The sequence below is a fragment of the Coenobita brevimanus genome, chromosome 66 (assembly GCF_032717465.1).
Source record: "Coenobita brevimanus isolate Jiangsu-jjx chromosome 66, ASM3271746v2, whole genome shotgun sequence".
In the NCBI taxonomy this organism is placed as follows: Eukaryota; Metazoa; Arthropoda; class Malacostraca; order Decapoda; family Coenobitidae; genus Coenobita; species Coenobita brevimanus.
Genome location: NC_137019.1, coordinates 29,931,299 through 29,951,137, shown reverse-complemented (window position 1 = coordinate 29,951,137; position 19,839 = coordinate 29,931,299). Strand labels below are relative to the sequence as shown.

At 43.7% G+C, this 19,839-nt stretch overlaps 1 pseudogene; it reads right to left on the bottom strand.

Moving 5' to 3' along the window:
- Positions 1-18,867: 18,867 nt before the first annotated feature.
- LOC145405327 (uncharacterized) lies at positions 18,868-19,629 on the bottom strand (annotated as a pseudogene).
- Positions 19,630-19,839: the final 210 nt, after the last annotated feature.

Genomic DNA, 19,839 nt, shown 5'->3' with positions numbered 1-19,839 from the left:
AAGTGAAAAAAGATGGGAATCTGTCAGACCACTTACAAGACCTGTCTCCCATGAGTTGCCAGTGCATGGATGACTCTCAAGTGCTGCAGTTAAGGCAAGTGCTAGAGAAGTTTGCTGATATCTTTTCCACCAAAGACCTGGACCTGGAATGCACAGATCTGGTAAAGCATTGTACTGACACCGGAGATCACCACCCGATTAAACAGCCAGCTCAGAGGATGACGCCAGCTCAGTGGCAAGAAATAGTGAAGGTGATGGAGAATCTTCAAAGTCAGGGTGTGAAAGAAAAGTCCAGCAGTCCTTGGGAATCAGCAGTTGTTCTCAGGGTTGCCAGGTTTGGGATACTTATGCCAATTTGGTATTTTCAAGGTCTGGTTGGCATTACAAAAACTTTGTTTATGCCAAACCTCGTTTTGCATTATTTTTTGTAGATTTAACCCGCCCCATCCCGGATGATTTTCCACAACTGATCCCCCCCAATCCTGGCAGATTTTTATTTTTTATTTTTTGGCTCAAGCCTCCGCTTTTGGTAAGAAACGATGGCAGATCACAGAGAAAGTGCTTACCTGAGCCTAGAAATGGTCAAAACAGGTGAGCCTCTGTGCACCTGGTACCGTGTTCTGTAAAGGCTTTCGGCTGCTGTCCCGTTTTCTATGGTTGAGGCAAGTATTGGAAATCACTCAGCATTGGTAGATATTTATTAATTTGGAACAAAAAACATGTAGTACAAGAATATATTCGTTTTCACACAAAAATATAGGTGAAATAAGCTTTCTTCCATTGAGTGAGCATGGCAAACTTGCACAACTCAGTCACATATGATGCGCTGTGACTGTTGTTTGAACATACATTTCATATTCTCTATTTACATAATACTTTTCCACCAACATTATATCAGTTTCCACTTTATAGAACTGCTATCACATATTTACAGGCCTTACAATTATATTTAGCGAAATATTTGAGCATATTTACATAGTAAGCGAACTCGTTATGACTGTTGTTTCAACTTGCATTCTCTTTTGTCAACTTATATAACTTTTCCACTGACATTACACCCGTTTCCACTTTATATAATTGTTATCACATATGTAATGTACAGGCCTTACTATTATACTGAGCGTCATATTATCGCATATGTACAATGAAAGACAAAACTATCTTCCCAGTTCTGTCCTAAAATAATTTACACCTGGCGAAATACAATGAAAACCTAATCTTACTGCTGCGTATTGCAAATGATTCGATGTTTCCACTATATGTTCGTGAAACACTGGGAAGATAGTTGTGTCTTTGTACATAGTGAGTGAACTCAAAATGACTGTTGTTTCAACTTACACTCAACTTTCCACTTATATAATACTTTTCCACTAACATTACACCCGATTCTACTTCATATAATTGTTATCACATACTTACAGGCCTTACTATTATATTGTGCGTCATATTATAGCATATGTACGGCCATTACTTTTACAGTGAGCGTCCTATTATCGCAAGCACACACAGTATCAGTAATGTAACAAGGTGTGGTATTCCTTATCAGCGTGGGGAGGAGAGGGTGGTGAGGGAGGATGGGGAGGTGGAGAGCGGCGCCCTTCCCCACTGGCGCTCCTCTTCCCTCTCCCTTTTCCTTTCCCCTTTCTCTTCCCTTTCCTACCTTTCCCCACATCACAGGGCTGTGGGGAGGAAGTGCAGGAATATTGCGGGGCGAAAGACATGCTAGGGAGCGGCTTCTCCTCGCCTGCCCATTGCCCACGTACACCATGTGCTCGCACTGCCTCTCTCCCACCACCACTTTCCCTTTCACCGCTCACTCCCGCGCCACCACTTTCCCTTTCAACCCTCACTCCCGCCACACCACTCGCACCTTCCCCAGACAACACAGAAGGACATACATTATTTTCCTTCTCACCGTCCCTTGCCTTCCTTTCCCCACATCACGGGGCTGTGGGGTGGAAGTGCGGGAATACTGCAGGGCGAAAGACGTGCTAGGGAGCAGCTCCTCCTCGCCTGCCCACTGCCCATGTACACCACATGCTCGCATTGCATCTCTTCCACCACCACTTTCCCTTAACCCCTCACTCCCCCCACAGCACTTTCCTTTTCACCCCTCACTCCTGCCACACCATTTTCCCTTTCACCCATCACTCCTGCCACACCATTCCCCAGACAAAACAGAAGGACTGTATCTTATTTTCTTTCTCGCCACATCTTGCCTGCATATACGTACCAAAAATCATGCGTGAAATTTGAAAAATGTGCAAATGACAGACCTTGCGATTGCAGCGCATTTATGGACATCAACAGGAGTCACAATGACATAACATTTGGACGTATATACATGTCAATGGGAATCAGCGGTTTAAGGATGTCTTGATGTCATTCTATTTATTTTCATAACAAGACACTGAATGAAAGAAAGACTGACCAAATATTGATAATGTAGTCAATAAAACAGAATTTGCATCAGCTGTCGGGAGTTGGGACCGTTGGACCGTCTGGATGCATGCAATTCATTTTTGTTTTCCTTCCCCACAGCAAGGCCTGCTTGGTGTCACGCGTGGAGTTCAGTCCCACCTCAACTGTCCAGAAGGGAAGTGTAGCCTGATTAGTGACCTATCTGAGACTTATATACACTTACTTTGATCTATTTCGAAATGGGGAAGTGGAAGACTTCTTACGGAGAAGGATGGATATGTAACAAGGACTGGGAGAAGGAGTTGACATGTAGAGGTAATACGTATCACTGAAAAGTATGCAACACTGAAATAACATTAATGAAAAAGGCATGTTGGTCCAACGTGAAAAAAATGTTAAACATGTGGTGCAGTCCGAGAACAGGGTATTCAGTCATACTTATGAAACTCTGCTGAGAAGACAAAAGTGAAAGAATTTGACATAAAGTAGTGTGTTTGTTGCATGTCACAGCAGCATACAGTCGGTTGATCATTTCTCAGAAGTAATTAATGAATACAGAATGAAAAGTGCACTTGACATATAAGACTGCACCGAACAAAGTATGCTAAACTCATAATGAATGTTGTTGCCAAGTCATGTTATGAAAAATTTATCGAAAAGCAAAGAACTGCGAAGTTTTCATTGTTAGCAGACGAGTCTACGTATGTATCAGTATCCAAGCTCTTGTGCCTTTGTGTAAAAGTTAACTAACCCCCGGATAATGTCCTGCAGAGTTCCTAGCATTGTTACAAATAACCTCAGCTACAGCAGAGAGCCTTTTTAGGGTGACATCAGATTACTTTGAAGAGATCAATGTTGATTTAGTAAATTGCATTGGATTTTCTTCAAATGGTGCAAATAATGTGTGTGGTACACACAATTGTGTATTGTCTCGCTTGAAGCAAGTATCACCAGGGATTATTTTTATCAAATACACATGTCACAGCCTTGCTCTCTGTGCAGAATATGCTTTCAAGAAGTTTCCCTCCCATTTAGAGATCATGTTGGTAGAAGTTGTTTGATGGTGCAAGTGCAGTACTCTTAGAAGAGAAGAGTTTCAGCAGGTGTTTAATGTAATGAATGATGTGTATGTTCAGCCATCCAAGTTCATTCCGCCTAGCACAACAAGGTGGCTTGTCAAGGGCAAGTGTATATTTTCCATTCTCACACAATGGGATGAGCTTATAGCCTATTTTTCTGTGATTTGTGAAAAGGATAAGATTTATCATGCTAGAATGCTGAATGAAATGCATGCTGACCGTCGTAACTTTTCGTATTTGACATTTGTTTTACCAGTTATTCAAGATTTTGAGGTTAGTGCAGCTTTCCAGGCCTTCAAGTGCCAATCCTGTCAAATTTTTGAAAATCTACAGCAACTGCACAATTCGCTCGTGATGAGATTATATGAAGGAAGTTCATCAGCCTCTCCTGTTTTGCCTTTGAACAATATTGATTTGGGAGTGAAGTATGAACGAGAGTGCTTGAACACAAATCTAAGCAAGACATACGTAATGTGAAAATGTGTCCTGACATTTTCATTGAAGCCAACTCAAAGGTAGAAAAGAGGCTGAGTAAAACCCTTGACATTATCTCAAGCATAAATCATTTTTCTCCTCGTGAGTGTCTGAGTCAAGTAAGGAAAGAATTTCGTGACTTCCCAACCCAGTTTTTTGACAATCACAAGTTTGATAATGACAAAGTAGAAAATCAATACAGAAAGCTTTTACTAGTCAACTGGCATGAAGAATTCTGTGACCAAGCTGTCCCTGAAGACCCAGTAATCTTCTTGTCTGTTGTGCGGAAATATAAGAAAACTGTGGATGAAAATTGCTTTGAAGATCTATGTGACTGTTGCACTGACTGCATACTGTTTACCCTTGAATAATGCAGTGGAAGAAAGAATTTTATCCCACGTCACAAATGTGAAGAGTAAGCTGCTAAATCAACTTTCAACTAGCCTACATGCAGTTATCATAGGAGTAAAAACGAGACTGCACTTCAGTGGCGAATGCTGCTTGTTCAATGACTCCATGTATGGATTAGAGGGTGCATCCACATCTACAAGTAATGATACATCAACCCAACATGTGCATCAAGAGTACATGTGTGAAGAGTCTGATGATGTTATTGCAGTTCCATTCTAACTAAAGGTGAGTAAGGGGATTTTGATTAATATCAAATTTTGATATATATACATATATATCTATCTATCTATATATATATATATATATATATATATATATATATGATATTTAACTCATTTTGGGGGAAAAATAAAGTACCGGTAGTGAACAGTTCTGGCAAAAAATGGCATATTTCTTGGAGGCATTTGGCATCTTTAGGTGGAACCAACCTAGCAACCCTAGTTGTTCTGGTAAGGAAGCAACATGGCTCAGTGAGGTGCTGTGTGGATTATCGAGCCCCGAATGCAGTAACAGTGAAGGATGGATACCCCTTACCAAGAACTGATCACATGCTAGATGCTTTGTCAGGTGCCGAGTGGTTCTCCACCCTAGACATGAATGCAGGATATCACCAGGTCAAAGCTGCAGAGGAGGACAAGAAGAAAACAGTATTTGTGTATGGGCAAGGTTTATGGCAGTTCACTATGATGCCATTTGGCCTGCTATTTTTTAGCGTCTCATGGATCGAGTACTTGAAGGCCTGCATTGGCAGGCAGGTGTCATCCATCTTGATGATGTAATTGTGTTTGGGCGAACTTTTGATCAGGAATTGGAGAAACTGTCGTAAGTGTTCAACAGGATCCGAGCAGCACACCTTAAGCCGAACCCCAAGAAATGCTACTTGTTCCAGAAGGAAATGAAGTACCTGGGACACGTTGTAGGCAAAGGCGGCATCCGTACTGATCACGAGAAGGTGGCAGCTGTGAAAAACTGGCTTGTTTCAGCTTGTGTAAAGGAGTTACAGAGTTTCTTGAATTTGTGTGTCTTCTATTGGCATTTTGCCAAGGATTTTGCAACAATAGCAGCCCCTCTCCACAAGTTGTTAGGAAAGGGACAGAAGTTTATGTGGCCTGCAGCAACTCCAAAGACCTTCAGTGAACTCAAGCACGTGTTGGCAAGCTCTCCGGTGTTGCCATACCCAGATCTGAGTCAGCCATTCATCCTGGACTGTGATGCCAGTGACCTTGGCATTGGTGGAGTCTTGTCACAGAAAAAAGATGACAAGGAATGTGTGGTGGCATGTTACAGCAAAAAGCTCAGCCCAACAGAGTGGAACTATTCCGTGACCGGTAAGGAGCTCTTGGCAATGATGAAGGAACTTGACTTTTTTTCCATCCCTACTTGAATGGGTCCTACTTCCTCATCAGGACAGGCTGATGGCATTAAAGAATACGAAAGGGCAATTGGCATGCTGGCTTGGGAAGCTGGACCACCACACCCAGGTGTAACATCGTCCTGGCTGGGTACATGGCAATGGTGACGGCCTGAGTCATCGGCCTTGTGACCCAGTTTACAAGCAGTGTACTAGAAAAGAACAGCGAGGCAAGAAATGCTGCTGTACTGCAGTGACAGGCCAGTGTCAGCTGAGGAAGACCTGAAGAGGATGCAGATGGAAGATACAGATTTACAACCAGTGCTAAAGTGGCTGCAGCAGACTACAGTGTGACCATCATGGGAAGAGGTTTCCAGATACAGCCCTGCAACCAATAGCTACTGGAATCAGTGGGACCTTCTTCGTTTGAACAACGGACTACTGGAGCATCAATGGGAGACACAAAGTGGCCTCAGCAAATATTGGGAACTGGTTGTTCCTAAGAAAATGAGGTATGGAGTCTTTGAAAAATCTCATAACCCGATCACTAGTGGGCATCTGGGAGTGAAGAAAGCTCTAAATCAGCTGTGACAGAGGTTATACTTGACTGGTATGCATCAAGATGTCGAAGAGTGGTGTTGGGCCTGTGATGCATGCAAAAAGGGACCCAAGAAACATGGTTGCGCCCCTCTTCAGCTGTACCAAGTCGGTGGACCAATGGAAAGACTCGCACTGGACATTGCTGGACCTTTGCCACTCACTGAGGGAGAACACCGGTATATATGTGTTGCCATGGACTACTTTGCAAAGTGACCAGAAGTCTATGCCATCCCTAATCAAGAGGCCGTGGCTGTTGCTCAGATATTGGTTGACCAGTTCTTCTGTCATTCTGGGATGCGACAAAAGTTACATTCAGACCAGAGTAGAAACTCTGAGTCTGCTGTGTTCCATGAATGCTGCAAGTCACTGGGGATCAAGAAGACCAGGATGACCCCACTAAGCCCACAGTCAGTTGAGATGGTGAAGTTCAGTTGGACACGGAAAAGAACTGGCCAAGTGCTGTGTAGAGGGACAGATGGAATGGGACCAGAAATTACCAGCATTGCTGATGGCATATCGTTCTGCATCCCAATAGTCTAGCGGATATACCCCTGCAAAACTGGTGTTGGACCACAAGTTACAATTGCCAGTTGATCTCTTAATGGGAAGACTACCTGGTGAAGAGCTGTCTACAGACACCTCCAGCTATGTGAAGCATCTGCAGGAAAGGTTGGTGAGGTACATCACCAAGTTCGAGGAGCTTTGAAGTTTTCAAGTGAAGTGATGAAGTGCAAGTATGATGCCAAGGCAAGGGAGGTGAGATTCAAGGATGGTGACAGAGGTTGGCTTTACAAATCCCCTGTGGAAGAAGGGACAGTCAGCCAAACCACAGAGCCCATGGGATGGGCCCTACACTGTGATGGACTGCCTGTTATATGTAACATACCGGATTCGGGGAGGCAGGAAATCTCGCTCAAAGGTGGTACATTTAAACTGTCTGTGGCAGTACCATGGGCCAGGACAGTACAGCTGGAATGTCTCTGAGGAATTGTGCACATCCGTAGCTGATGACATTGAGAAGGACCAAGGAGCTGAAGTTGAAGAGGATGGTGACAGTTTCCCAAGGGAAGAAGTGAATCAGGGAAAGAAACGAGTCATATCAGGAGCAGTGGACTGTGTGGAGGAGAAGGGATGTCGAAAATGGCATAGAGGAAGACCTGATGACTGAAGCGTTATTTTCTGTATAATTAGACGTTTTGTTAGGATTAAGGATTATGTTTGTATATATTTAGTAGCTTTATCAGGATGACAAAAAGACTAGGGAGGAGGTACTGTTAAAAAGCTAATATGCAAGTTAGGCAGTGATGGAAAATCCTGATGATTCTCACATTTTTCCATTACGAGTCAGAGTTGCCAGATAGCCTGCTGCTGTGAGTAGAGGTGCTTTGTAAAGTTATGCACTCATTCTTATTCTCTTTATTTCTCTAAACTGTGTTATATAGGTGATTTTGGAACTATATAGTTTAATATCAGTTTCTATGCTAAGGAATTTGGAGTGCTATGTAATGTAAAGAAACTCTGGAATATTTTGGATGCCTTTGATTTGGTAACTGTTGTTGCTAGAGTATTGTAGAACATTCGAGTGTCAAAAAAGGATGAGGAGAGACTAGAGGGAGTTTCAGTTTTCAGTTTAGTTTGACTTCTGGCCTTGTGAAGTTAGTGTAGCTCTGGAGTTGTGAAGCAGACAATGTAATTGTTTTGTAAAATAAAAACAACGAACACGTGAAGCCTGTGTTATTACACCTGAGATGATCTTTTGTAAGGATTTGTGTACTCTACTTTGAAAGGCTGACCCAAAGGAGAACGATATATATATATATATATATATATATATATATATATATATATATATATAGATAGATAGATATGTATGTATAATGGACAAAACATGTAATTGTAGAATTCCCACACAAAATGGTTTCCTTAACCTTTTACTAAAGAATGCATAACCCAGGACTTGCTGCCTACCTTGTAATTCTAATCCAGCTGTGAGGACCTGTAGCATACCTCATATGAATGGGATTTACAATAATACATCAGAAAGTTTCCGGAAGCAGGAGTGGCATGCATATTTCATGGATCCTTATGATGACTCTGAGATCTCCCTCCCAGCTAACATGAACCAAAGTTACTTGTTTCATTACCAGTTTTACTACGACATGATCATCCCAGAATAGGCAGCCATAGTTTTAACCCCCTCAGGCACAGTCAGGTGAATGTTCCATGTGGTTTATTATGAAGAAGTACAGTCACGTGAACTGCGTTCCTAAGCAAAAAAAAAAAAAAAAAAAATTGCCAAAAATTAAGATTTCAGGCGATTTGGGTTAAATTTTGATATGTTCTAGCGGGTGCGTCGCTTTCCCGAGGGAAGGCATTGGCCACACTGAGGCGCTTCATGGGGCCCAGCATGAAGCGATAAACTTCAGTCTCTTCCAAGAAGCCAGGTGGTAGAGTCACGTCACATCTGCTGTCCCTTTAACTCCAACTAATTATCCCCCTCCCGCCCGAGCCGAAGCCCCTATGGATTCAGTGTGATAATCCATTATTTGTGAGCATATTTGTATGTGATATTGTCGATGGAACATAGATATATGTCACAAAAAGGAATTGTGCCCGTTATCACTCGTTAGGTCTCGAGGCAATACGCGTGTTCACTGTAGTGGGGTTTTGCCACTCAGCCTCCCCTAGGCCCTATGGCGTGAGTACAAATACGTATATAATGAAGCCAATGCCTAAACTGTATTTTGTGTGAAAGATATTGTGGCTGGCTTGGTGAAATACGGGAACTAGTAAGCGTTATGGACGCCATAAACCATAGTGTGGAATGGGGAAGGCATCATGAATGCTTTATTTAGTCGGGAAGGGATAATTAGAGGTGTTTAGGGATGGAATTATTGTGATTGTGATAGCGAAATTGCATACGGAATTGTGTAAAATGTATGTTAAAAATGCTGCGAGTTTTCATGAAGGAGTGTGGTGTGTGCCCATACAATAGCGTTGCATTGTACTCTCCAGGTGAAGGATGCTGCATCACGGTCACGTTGAACCGTAGTAAGGAAGGGAATAATTGCGGAGGTTGGGGTGGAATCATTGTGGTAGTCATGTATTTGTGAATGATATAGTGTGAAGTGTAAGTGAAATGTGCCACGTGTCCTTGTGACGGCATAAGTTCCGGTGCGTAGCATAGGTTAGCAATAACTTAGTGGCAGGTGTGCTCTGGAGATAGGAATGCCTAGGAACGACGGACGTCATTGAACAGGTACTGTACCTTGGTCTGACGTTTAGTGATAACTTATACTGTATGTAAAATATACGTGAATTGTGCCGTGAGTGTTCGTTTTGGTGCATAGCAAAGGTTAGCAATACTTTAGCATGAGGTGTGCTGGGAAAGGTAACGATGACAAGGAACGACGGACATCATTGAGCAGATACTGTACCTTGGTCTGACAATTAGTGATAACTTATACTTTACGTAAAATATACATGAACTGTGCTGCGAGTGTTCGTTTAGGTGCGTAGTGTTGGTTAGCGTTACTTTAGCATCAGGTGTCCTGGGAAAGGTAACAACGCCAAGGAACCAGGGACGTCATTGAACAGGTACTGTACCTTGGTCTGACATTTAGTGATAACTTATACTTTATGTAAAATATACGTGAACTGTGCCACAAGTATTTGTTTAGGTGTGTAGCGTTGGTTAGCAATACTTTGGCGTCAGGTGTGCTGGGAAAGGTAATGACACCAAGGAACCAGGGACGTTAGTGGACAGGTACTGTACCTTGGTCTGAAATATAGTGATAACTTATACTGTATGTATAAAATGTACGTGAACTGTGCTGCAAGTGTTTGTTTAGGTGCGTAGCATAGGTCAGTGATACTCTAGCGGCAGGTGTACTGGGGAAGGTAACAATGCCAAGGAACCAGGGACATCATTGAACAGGTACTGTACCAAAGTCTGACATTTAGTGATAACTTATACTGTATGTAAAATATACGTGAACTGTGCCACGAGTGTTCATTTAGGTGCGTAATGTAGGTGAGCGATACTTTAGCATCAGGTGTGCTGGGAAAGGTAACGACGCCAAGGAACCAGGGACGTTAGTGGACAGGTACTGTACCTTAGTCTGACATTTAGTGATAACTTATACTGTATGTAGAATGTACATGAACTGTGCCGCGAGTGTTCGTTTAGGTGCGTAGCATAGGTGAGTGATACTTTAGCATCAGGTGTGCTGGGAAAGGTAATGACGCCAAGGAACCAGGGAAGTCAGTGGAGAGGTATTGTACCTTGGTCTGAGATATAGTGATGACTTATACTGTATGTAAATTATACGTGAACTGTGCCACAAGTGTTAGTTTTGGTGCGTAGCATAGGTTAGCAATATTTTAGCATCAGGTGTGCTGGGAAAGGTAATGACGCCAAGGAACGACGGACGTCATTGAACAGATACTGTACCTTGGTCTGGTATTTAGTAATGACTTATACTGTATGCGTAAAATGTACAAGAACTGTGCCACAAGTGTTCGTTTAGGTGTATAGCATAGGTGAGCGATACTTTAGTGTCAGGTGTGCTGGGAAAGGTAACAACGCCAAGGAACCAGGGACGTTAGTGGACAGACACTGTACCTTGGTCTAACATTTAGTGATAAATTATACTGTATGTAGAATGTACGTGAACTGTGCCGCGAGTGTTCATTTAGGTGCATAGCGTAGGTGAGCGATACTTTAGCATCAGGTGTGCTGGGGAAGGTAATGATGCCAAGGAACCAGGGACATAAGTTGACAGGTACTGTACCATGTAACACCGGGACACAAGGAACGTCAGTGGACAGGTACTGTACCTTGCAATGCCGGGCAACCACGGATGTCAGTGGACAGGTACTGTACCTTGCTAAGACAATTGTTAAAATTTATTATTTTTATCTATAATATTTGTGATATGTGCCACGAGTGTTCGTGGAAAATATTGTTTTGTGTTGGGGGAACGTTTGGGGAAGGAGGGAAAAATATGTCTGTATATATATACAGTATATATATATATATATATATATATATATATATATATATATATATATATATATACATGGAGCCTCTGTCGTACAGTGGTAGAGTGTGTGTTTCGTACACGGGTGAGCCAGGGTTCGCACCCCGCCAGGGTAATAAACTTTGGGAGTGATCACCCAGCCACGTACTGCATTGGTGGACAGAAGGGGTGCCGTGGTTGAACCAGTGTCGCTTACTCTAAAGTAAGCTTGCACCCAGCCGGTTTGCGTGGGCCGATTACACTTGGTTCACAGACTCCACACACATCCAAAGCCACCCCAACACTACAATTACACTTACAAGCACTTCTCACCCTACATACAATCTCTACCAGACAGCCTAAGCCACTTGGTCGAGATACATTGGTTGTATCGTCCCGACTTAGGTCGGGATAGGCCGGTCCTGCAGTGGATACTCAAACGGCTGATGAATATATATATATATATATATATATATATATATATATATATATATATATATATAATATTATATATATATATTTACAGGTGGTGGAGTCTCTTTCATCCGAAATTCTTTTAACCGTAATATGCCATTAACCATTCTCATTTCGATTAACTGGAAAAATTTGAAATCTATCCGAAAATTCAAACACAACGGGCTTGTTTCGCGCCATTAGCGTTAGTTTACGGTTGCTCCGCTAGTCACTAGAGCGAGCGTTGGTTGCCCCAGCCCCCGTCCACCACCTCGGAAGATTTGGATGATGTGGAAGATCATGTGGATGACGTGGATTTGATTGAATATGGAAACAGAAAATATGAAAAAACAATTATGTTTAAGACTTTATTTGTTCAAATTGCTTATAGTGAATTACACAATTGTTGTGGTGAAGGTTTATTTAAGTATATTTGAGTGAAGATTTTAAGTTGACAGTTCTATTACAGTTACAAAAGTGCAGTTACATACGTAGTTACCACAGTGTATTAAGTGTTTTGGTGATGGCTGAGTGGCGTCTGGGGTGCAGGTGGTGGTGGTGGGCTAGACATTGCCAGAAATGGGTGATGGGTGACTACAGTATTGTTCCCTTGTATCCTACATATTATTACAGTATATTTTATCCGAAAAAATCAAACGAAACTTTAAAAGTCCCATGATATTCGGATGAAAGTGACTCCACTATATATATATATATATATATATGAGGGAGTTTATCATGTGTGTGGGGGAACCTTTATGTAATGTGAGGGAGTATATCATGTGTGTGGGGAAGCTTAGGGGAAGGAGGGCCCCCCAAAAATTATATATATATATATATATATATATATATATATATATATATATATATATAGAGATAGAGTTAGATAGATATAGATATAGATATGGCACACACCCACGGACGCCAGTGGACAGTTATGAGACCGTGAAAAGACACTGAAAAGTTATCATTTATGTGAACTGTTCGTAAATGGTGCAGCGATTTCCTGTACAGAAAGATACAACATGACATGTGTAGTGCTACTCTCAATGGAAGGTGTCGCATGACAGTGAATAATGTCTCTTGTTTTTCAGCTGAGAACCTAAAAAGCTCATACTTGACTTTCTGTGTCAATGATTGCCAACATGGAGAAGAAAGGTTTGTCTTCTGACGAGTGGCAAAGGGTTCTCTTCGAGGAGGAGACCGAGAGCGAGATAGATGACGAGCTGAGCGATGTTTCAAGTGAGGAGGACTGGGACGATGTCCAAGAGCATTCCCCTAGGGCGGCTTTGCCCACATCTGTACTACAATGAGAGCAGACACCACAACCACCAGTGTTAGGAATATCGGCCCAGCCAACGTCTTCACTTGGACGACAGGCATCGCCTATGCTTGGACCTTTCACTCCTACAGCCATCGCGGTCTCTCCACCTCAAGCCTTCAGTTCCCCCTTGGCCGAGCCTATGTCACTTGTAGCATGGCCTAGTTATGCGACACTGGTACCTGCATGTGGCACAGTGTCTGTGGTGCAACTGGTGCAAGAGGTGACTTTGTCGTCGTCCCCTGCCCAGTCGACAAGGGCACTGTCTCCGACAGCATTCATTCCCCCCGACATTTTCCAGCAGCAGGAGACAGTCTCGTCGTCCTCATTGTCATAACCATCACCACCTTGATGAGGCCAGTGTGGTCCACAGCCCGGCTATGGGGGGTGGCCAAGGGGTGTCTGAAGAGGCACAAGGGTGTCGGTATGCCGATCCACTAGCAGCACTGTGGGAGGTGTTGACGCAACGGATCCAGGGTGGAGCAGTGGCCCTTTCACACCAGCTAATGGGCCTTTCACAGGATCCCCAGGAATGAAGGTGGATCCCCCAACAACTCCTCTCCAACTCTTCCAGCTGTTCTTTACCAGGGAGTTGTTGACGTATTTCACCCTCAACACCAACAGCTACGCGTCATTCCAGGGGACTATTGGACGCAGGGTTCATCTGCAATGAAGAGGAGATGGCCAAGTTCCTGGGGCTGTACTTTTTCATGGGGGTGATTAATCTGCCGAACATCAGGTATTACTGGATGAGATCCTGTTTCCACAACTACCCCCTGTTCATGCAAGTGATGAGTGTGAGGCATTTCAGGGCAATCCTGAAACACTTCCATGCCTTCAACGCACTTGCAATACCCCAGGACAATCACGACTGGCTTATCAGGATTCGCACGGTGACGGAGTACCTCCTTCAGTGGTTCCAGAACACCTACTTACCCAAAGAGCACCTCAGCCTGGACGAGGGCTTGCTGGCGTGGAAGGGGTGCCTAAGCTTCCGCGTGTACAACCCCATGAAGCCCTCAATTTATTCAATCAAGTTTTATATCCTGGCTGAGGCTTCCTAGGGTTACATCTGGAATTTCGAGGTGTAAACGGGGCAGAAAAAGGTGCTGGAGACCACCATGTGGAGCCTCGTAGAACCGCTGAAGGATCACGGATAAAAAGTTTACATGGACAACTGCTATAACTGTATCCCTGTGCGAACGCCTCTTCAGTGCAGAAACCTATGTGTGTGGGACCCTATGCCTGGCAAGAGGAGCACCAAAGCAGCTGCGGGACATCGCAAGGACCAAGAACCTGCCAGAGGGGGGGTATGACAACGATGCACAAGGACAACGTGATGGTGTTGCTGTGAAAAGACAAGCACATCGTCAACATGGTCTCCACCTTCCACAGCACAAGCACCGTCCACAAGCAGGTTCGAGGGAAGACCAGGGCTCCTGACAGGAGGACAATGTATATCCAGAAGACCATGGACAAGTCCGTCGTGGTGGAAGACTACAATTGAATGGGCGGGGTGGAGCACTTTGACCAGATGGTCCAGACTACCCCATCCAGCGGTGGACAGTGAAGTGGACCAAGAAGATCACCTTCTATATCATCCACATGGCCATTTTCAACACGTTTGCCCTGTACAAGAAGTGCTCACATGGGTCAGTCAGTCTGCTCAAGTTCGTGGAGGAGATAGTGGACAAGCTCCTCTACTTTGATGAAGCAGAGTGGCCCGCATCAGTGCATGTCATCCACCATGCCCCTGACATTCCAACCCAACGGCCAGCAGGACATCCGGCACCTGCAGCACCTGCTGCAGTGCCAGCACAGGTGCCAAGACCACCAGCTCCTGCAGCATTACCAGCACAGGTGCCAAGATGACCAGCTCCTGCACCATCTCCAGGAGGAGGGCCAGCACAAGAGTCACCGCCACCATCACCTGCAGGACAGTACAGGTGCTGAGAGAACCTTCACCAGTTCCTGGTCCGTCGGGAGAACCTGCTGCCACTGCCATGCCCGGGCCTGCAGTTGCACCTCCAGGACAACAGGACCGGGGAACACCAGAAGGAAATCCAACCAAGCATCGTCAATTCATCAACGACAGAGTGTGGTTGAATAACACACTGGGCCACCGACAGGAAAGGATCCCCAACCGGAGGAGGCTGCGGTGCACCCTGTGTTCCCTGGCGAAGATGAGGAGGGACACAAGTCACATGTGTCCTGTTTGTGATGTGGCACTGTGCGTGGATGATTGCTTCGAACGGTGCCATGCTGAGCGAAGTATTCTCTAGTGGAGCCTCCACACACACACACACACACACACACACACACACACACAGTCACACAGTCACACAGTCACACACACACACAGTCACACACTCACACACACACACAGTCACACACACACACACACACACACTAACACACACAGTCACACACTCACACAGATAGATAGATAGATAGATAGATAGTTTATTGACCACAGCTTACAATATATTCTCATATACACAATCACAAAAACATATATGCATATTATTTGTACAAAAGATTATAACAAATTCACAATACTAAACAGCCATAGTCCACAAAATAATTCATCAAAATACAGCCAAAAGACTTACCGGTATCTAAGCAATTACAATAACAAAACAAATGATGAATCAGCTGACAAACGTTAATGATACACCATTTAGATATCATGAATTACTTTGCATGTTTTTTCAAGAGTAAAAGCTTCTCCGAAAAGATCCGCCATTCTCCTAAAATTATATTGTTCTCTGATATCCTCTGTTACAGGGCACACCTCTACCACATGTCTCTCTGTTTGAATAAGACCACAGATACATAATCTCTCCTCAATGGGAAGACTACCACGCCCCCTCCTGTTCCACCTACCAGTCTCCACCGCCAAGCTATGGCCACACACACGGAATCTTGTGAATGACATACGATGTGACTCGCTGACCAAGTGTTTTGTTTTATATATATCATGTAATACAAAGTCAGGATTAATTTCTCTATAAACACGACACCTAGATGCAACTGAGTCTGTAATCATATTGCGAACATTAACAATTAAGGAAGATTTGCCGGAGACTTCATTCTGAATGAACTCCTTAACAATTTTCCCTGCGTGCGTCCTTGCGTCAGTGGTAATTCTGATGGCAAGTGACAGTGGATCGTCATGCATAACAGATCTCTCTAACCACATTCTATGAAAAAACTTGTGTTGGGACCACTTAATAAAGTCCTGAGGTGTCGGATAGCCCGCCTCAGCATAGCACACAAGGTTGGATGTAGACCTTCTCACTCCCAACAATTGTTTCAGTGCCCAGTTGCAAAGTTTAATGATGGGTTTAACGTCACCACCAACCCATGACTCACAACCGTACATTAGGGATGAGATCAAGGCTGCATCAAACACTCTCCTTTTTACAATAAACAGGACATCATTATTCTTATTTACAAAAGACACATATTTCAAAACATGACATAGCTTGTTTTTTGCATGCAGCTGAACGGCTGAGGACACGGAGCCATCACTCGTGAAGGGTGAACCTAAGTACACGTAACTAGAACATTGCTCAATAACCATGTCCCCACGTAGATCGGCTCCGCGTCCCCATCCTCGCCATTTATCACAAAAAATTTAGTCTTACTCTTACTACTGTTTATCATCATCCCATAATCTTGACAGTATTGGTATGTTATCTCTAGTTTCCGTATCATGCTATCTCTGCTTGTTGAAAGCAACACAGTATCGTCCATCATGACTAGGATGTGTAACCATTGTAGAAATCCTTCTGGGTGACATTTCTCCTTCATTGCCTTTATCAGTTCATTGACAAAGAGTACAAATAAGAGGCATGAGGTCGGAGATCCTTGCCTAACACCTACTGTAGCAGTCATGACGGCAGCGCCCACAATACTCTCCGTTACCCAGTACATCGCTGCTATTGCTGCTAGCATCACCACGCCACAACCTAACCTCTTTAGAACTGAAAACAACTTTCGTCTCGGAACTAAATCATACGCTTTAGAAAAATCTATAAATGTTACAAAAAGTTTTAGTTTCTTTCTCTTTGCAGTATCAATAAGGAGGCGCAAAGTAACTATATGTTACGTACAACCACGGTTCTTTTGCACTCCTGCCTGTTCCCTGAAAGGACTAAACCATCTTCCTAACCGTTCACATAACACCATGTCATATAGTTTAGCTATGCAATTTATGACACTGATTCCCCTATAATTATTAGGGTCTCCTCTGTTTCCCTTCTTAAAAATAGTGAACATTTTTGCCCTCTTCCATGAGCTAGGATACAAACCAGAGAAAAACACATTGTTAAATAACGTTGTAATAGCAAGTATCCACTGTGCTGGGAGTAGAGTCAACACACCCGGGGGGAGCCCGTCTGGCCCACACGCTTTATCAGGCTTTATTTTTTTTACTTGTTGGTGCACCTGTGCGGGCGAGATGGGCTCATCCAGTACGGGGATAGTGACATCAGTTGTCACCTCATCTACAAACTCATTGTTCACATCCTCTCTGTTCAGCACAGACTCAAAATGGAATTTAAAATCCTCATCACTGGGGCTCAAGATTTCATCAGGTCTGTCCATGTTAAAGTCTCCTTTCCAGTCAATTGCTCTCCACACTCTTGCGTCATCAGCGTCATCCAGCAGCCTCTCCCACCTACCAAGATTTCTACCACCTATCTCCACTGCTCTGTCTACCCTGCCTACATTGTCCTCCGCACAGGAGTATAAAGCGTCAGTGATGCGCTTCTCAAAAGCTTCAACATTTACATAATCTTCATTAGGTACTCTTTGCATAATATTATTCACAAATGCTTCTTTGTTGATTCTGTTAAATCTGAGTGACTTTCTCATTAAACAAGTCTTGCCAGCATTTCCATGAAGGGCTGCGTGATCCCCTAGCGACCCCGCCCTCGTCATGAGACTGTCCAAATCTACGCCTGAACACGTAACTGTTACTGTAATGGGGGCATGATCGGAAGGGAGGTCACCCCGCCTTAACACAGAAAAATCACTCATATAGTCTATCAGAGACGGTGACGCCACACATGTATCCACCTCCGAAACCCAGGTGCCGCGTCTCCGATATGTTTTATCACCAGGAAAATGTTTGTCAGCATACATGAGGTTATTAATGACAACCAATCTGTTATCAATACATATAGTACACAACAATTCAGTGTTATCGTTAGCCCTGTTTACATTATCGTGAATCACTGGGTATGACATATCATTTACATTAGGTATCTCCGCTATCGACAATAATTGCCTCACACTTTACCCAAATCTAGCATTCATGTCACCAATTATGATGTATCCTTTATATGTGTACCTAGAATTTACTTTTACTTGGATTGAGGCAAATAAGTCGTGGGAGTAATACGGGGAGTCACATGGAGGAATATAACAGAAACCAAACAACACACCCTCAATGTTACGAAACTGCATCCAGACTTGATCTCCAATGCTTGTGTCGACATCAAATACTAACGTAGATAACCAGTTCTTAATACAGACAACCGTTCCACCCCGTTCCGCTGAACCAACTACCTTACTCCTATAAGTCACATATCCGGGGAATCACACTGACAGACGTCTTAACCTCATTAATACTAATCACATCATAATTATGTAGCATCTGCTGCACATTTGTTTTTTCTAACTTTGTGCGCACTCCACCTATATTCCACGACAGTACGCTTAATTATCTTAATTGCTGTGGTGATCCAAAAAAACCTGAGGGTTCCAGCTATCAATTACATCTGCATCCCTATACAGCTTCCGTTCTCGAGTATCAAGACGAATCGTGCATCCTGCATTCTCCGGTCGAGCCTTCTCTGTCGTCTCTGCTTCACGAAGTCGCTTCCACTCTCGCCTGACACTCGGGTGGACATCCCTCTTGACGTAAATCCTGTTGAAATCACTCCCAGAGGTTTTAAGGCAGCTGGCATTGTCCAAGATGAGACTGCGTTGATTCTTATCAGCCAAAGTGAACAAAATAGGGCGGTGCCTGGTGCCAGATGTAGCGTTGTTTCCCAGCCGACGATGTGTTCCACCCACACCTACTACACCAATTTGGGACCAAATCTTGCCGATTTTGTCCTCATCTGTCGTGGCACCGTCCAATGCTTCGTTTTCATCAGGCACGCCGAGAATAACGATGTTCGACTCTCTCTCTTTTCAGTCCAGTGCTTCTAAGAACTGCTGTTGCTTCACCATTATCTCAGCCTGCCTGTCGACCCGAGTCTTGAGTTCAGTGTAGTTTTTGTTCAGTATTCTATCAGGGGAGGTAATCATGTCTCTCAGTAGTTTCACCTCATTCATAACATCGTCAAGTCTCTTATTAATCTTCGACAGTTCACCATCCTCTGTGTTAGATGATAAAATGGAGTCAATTAAATCATCCTTGTTGATCTTGGCCAGCTGGTTACGCTGAAGTTTACGTAGATCTGACAGCTGCTTGGTTGCCATGGTGACGCTGTGACGTCAGACCTCTAATGCGCATGCGCGGAGAGGATTTGGCGATTTGAGGGAGAATTTTTCCAGTGGTCGCCTTATTCTTAAGACTATTTCTATCTTCTACAATCGCTCCAAAGTGAATTAAGTGGATCGTTATAGCCTTACTGCATTCATGTACCGAAGGTTGCGGTCTGGTGTCTCCGGGAGCCTTCAGAAGTCCAC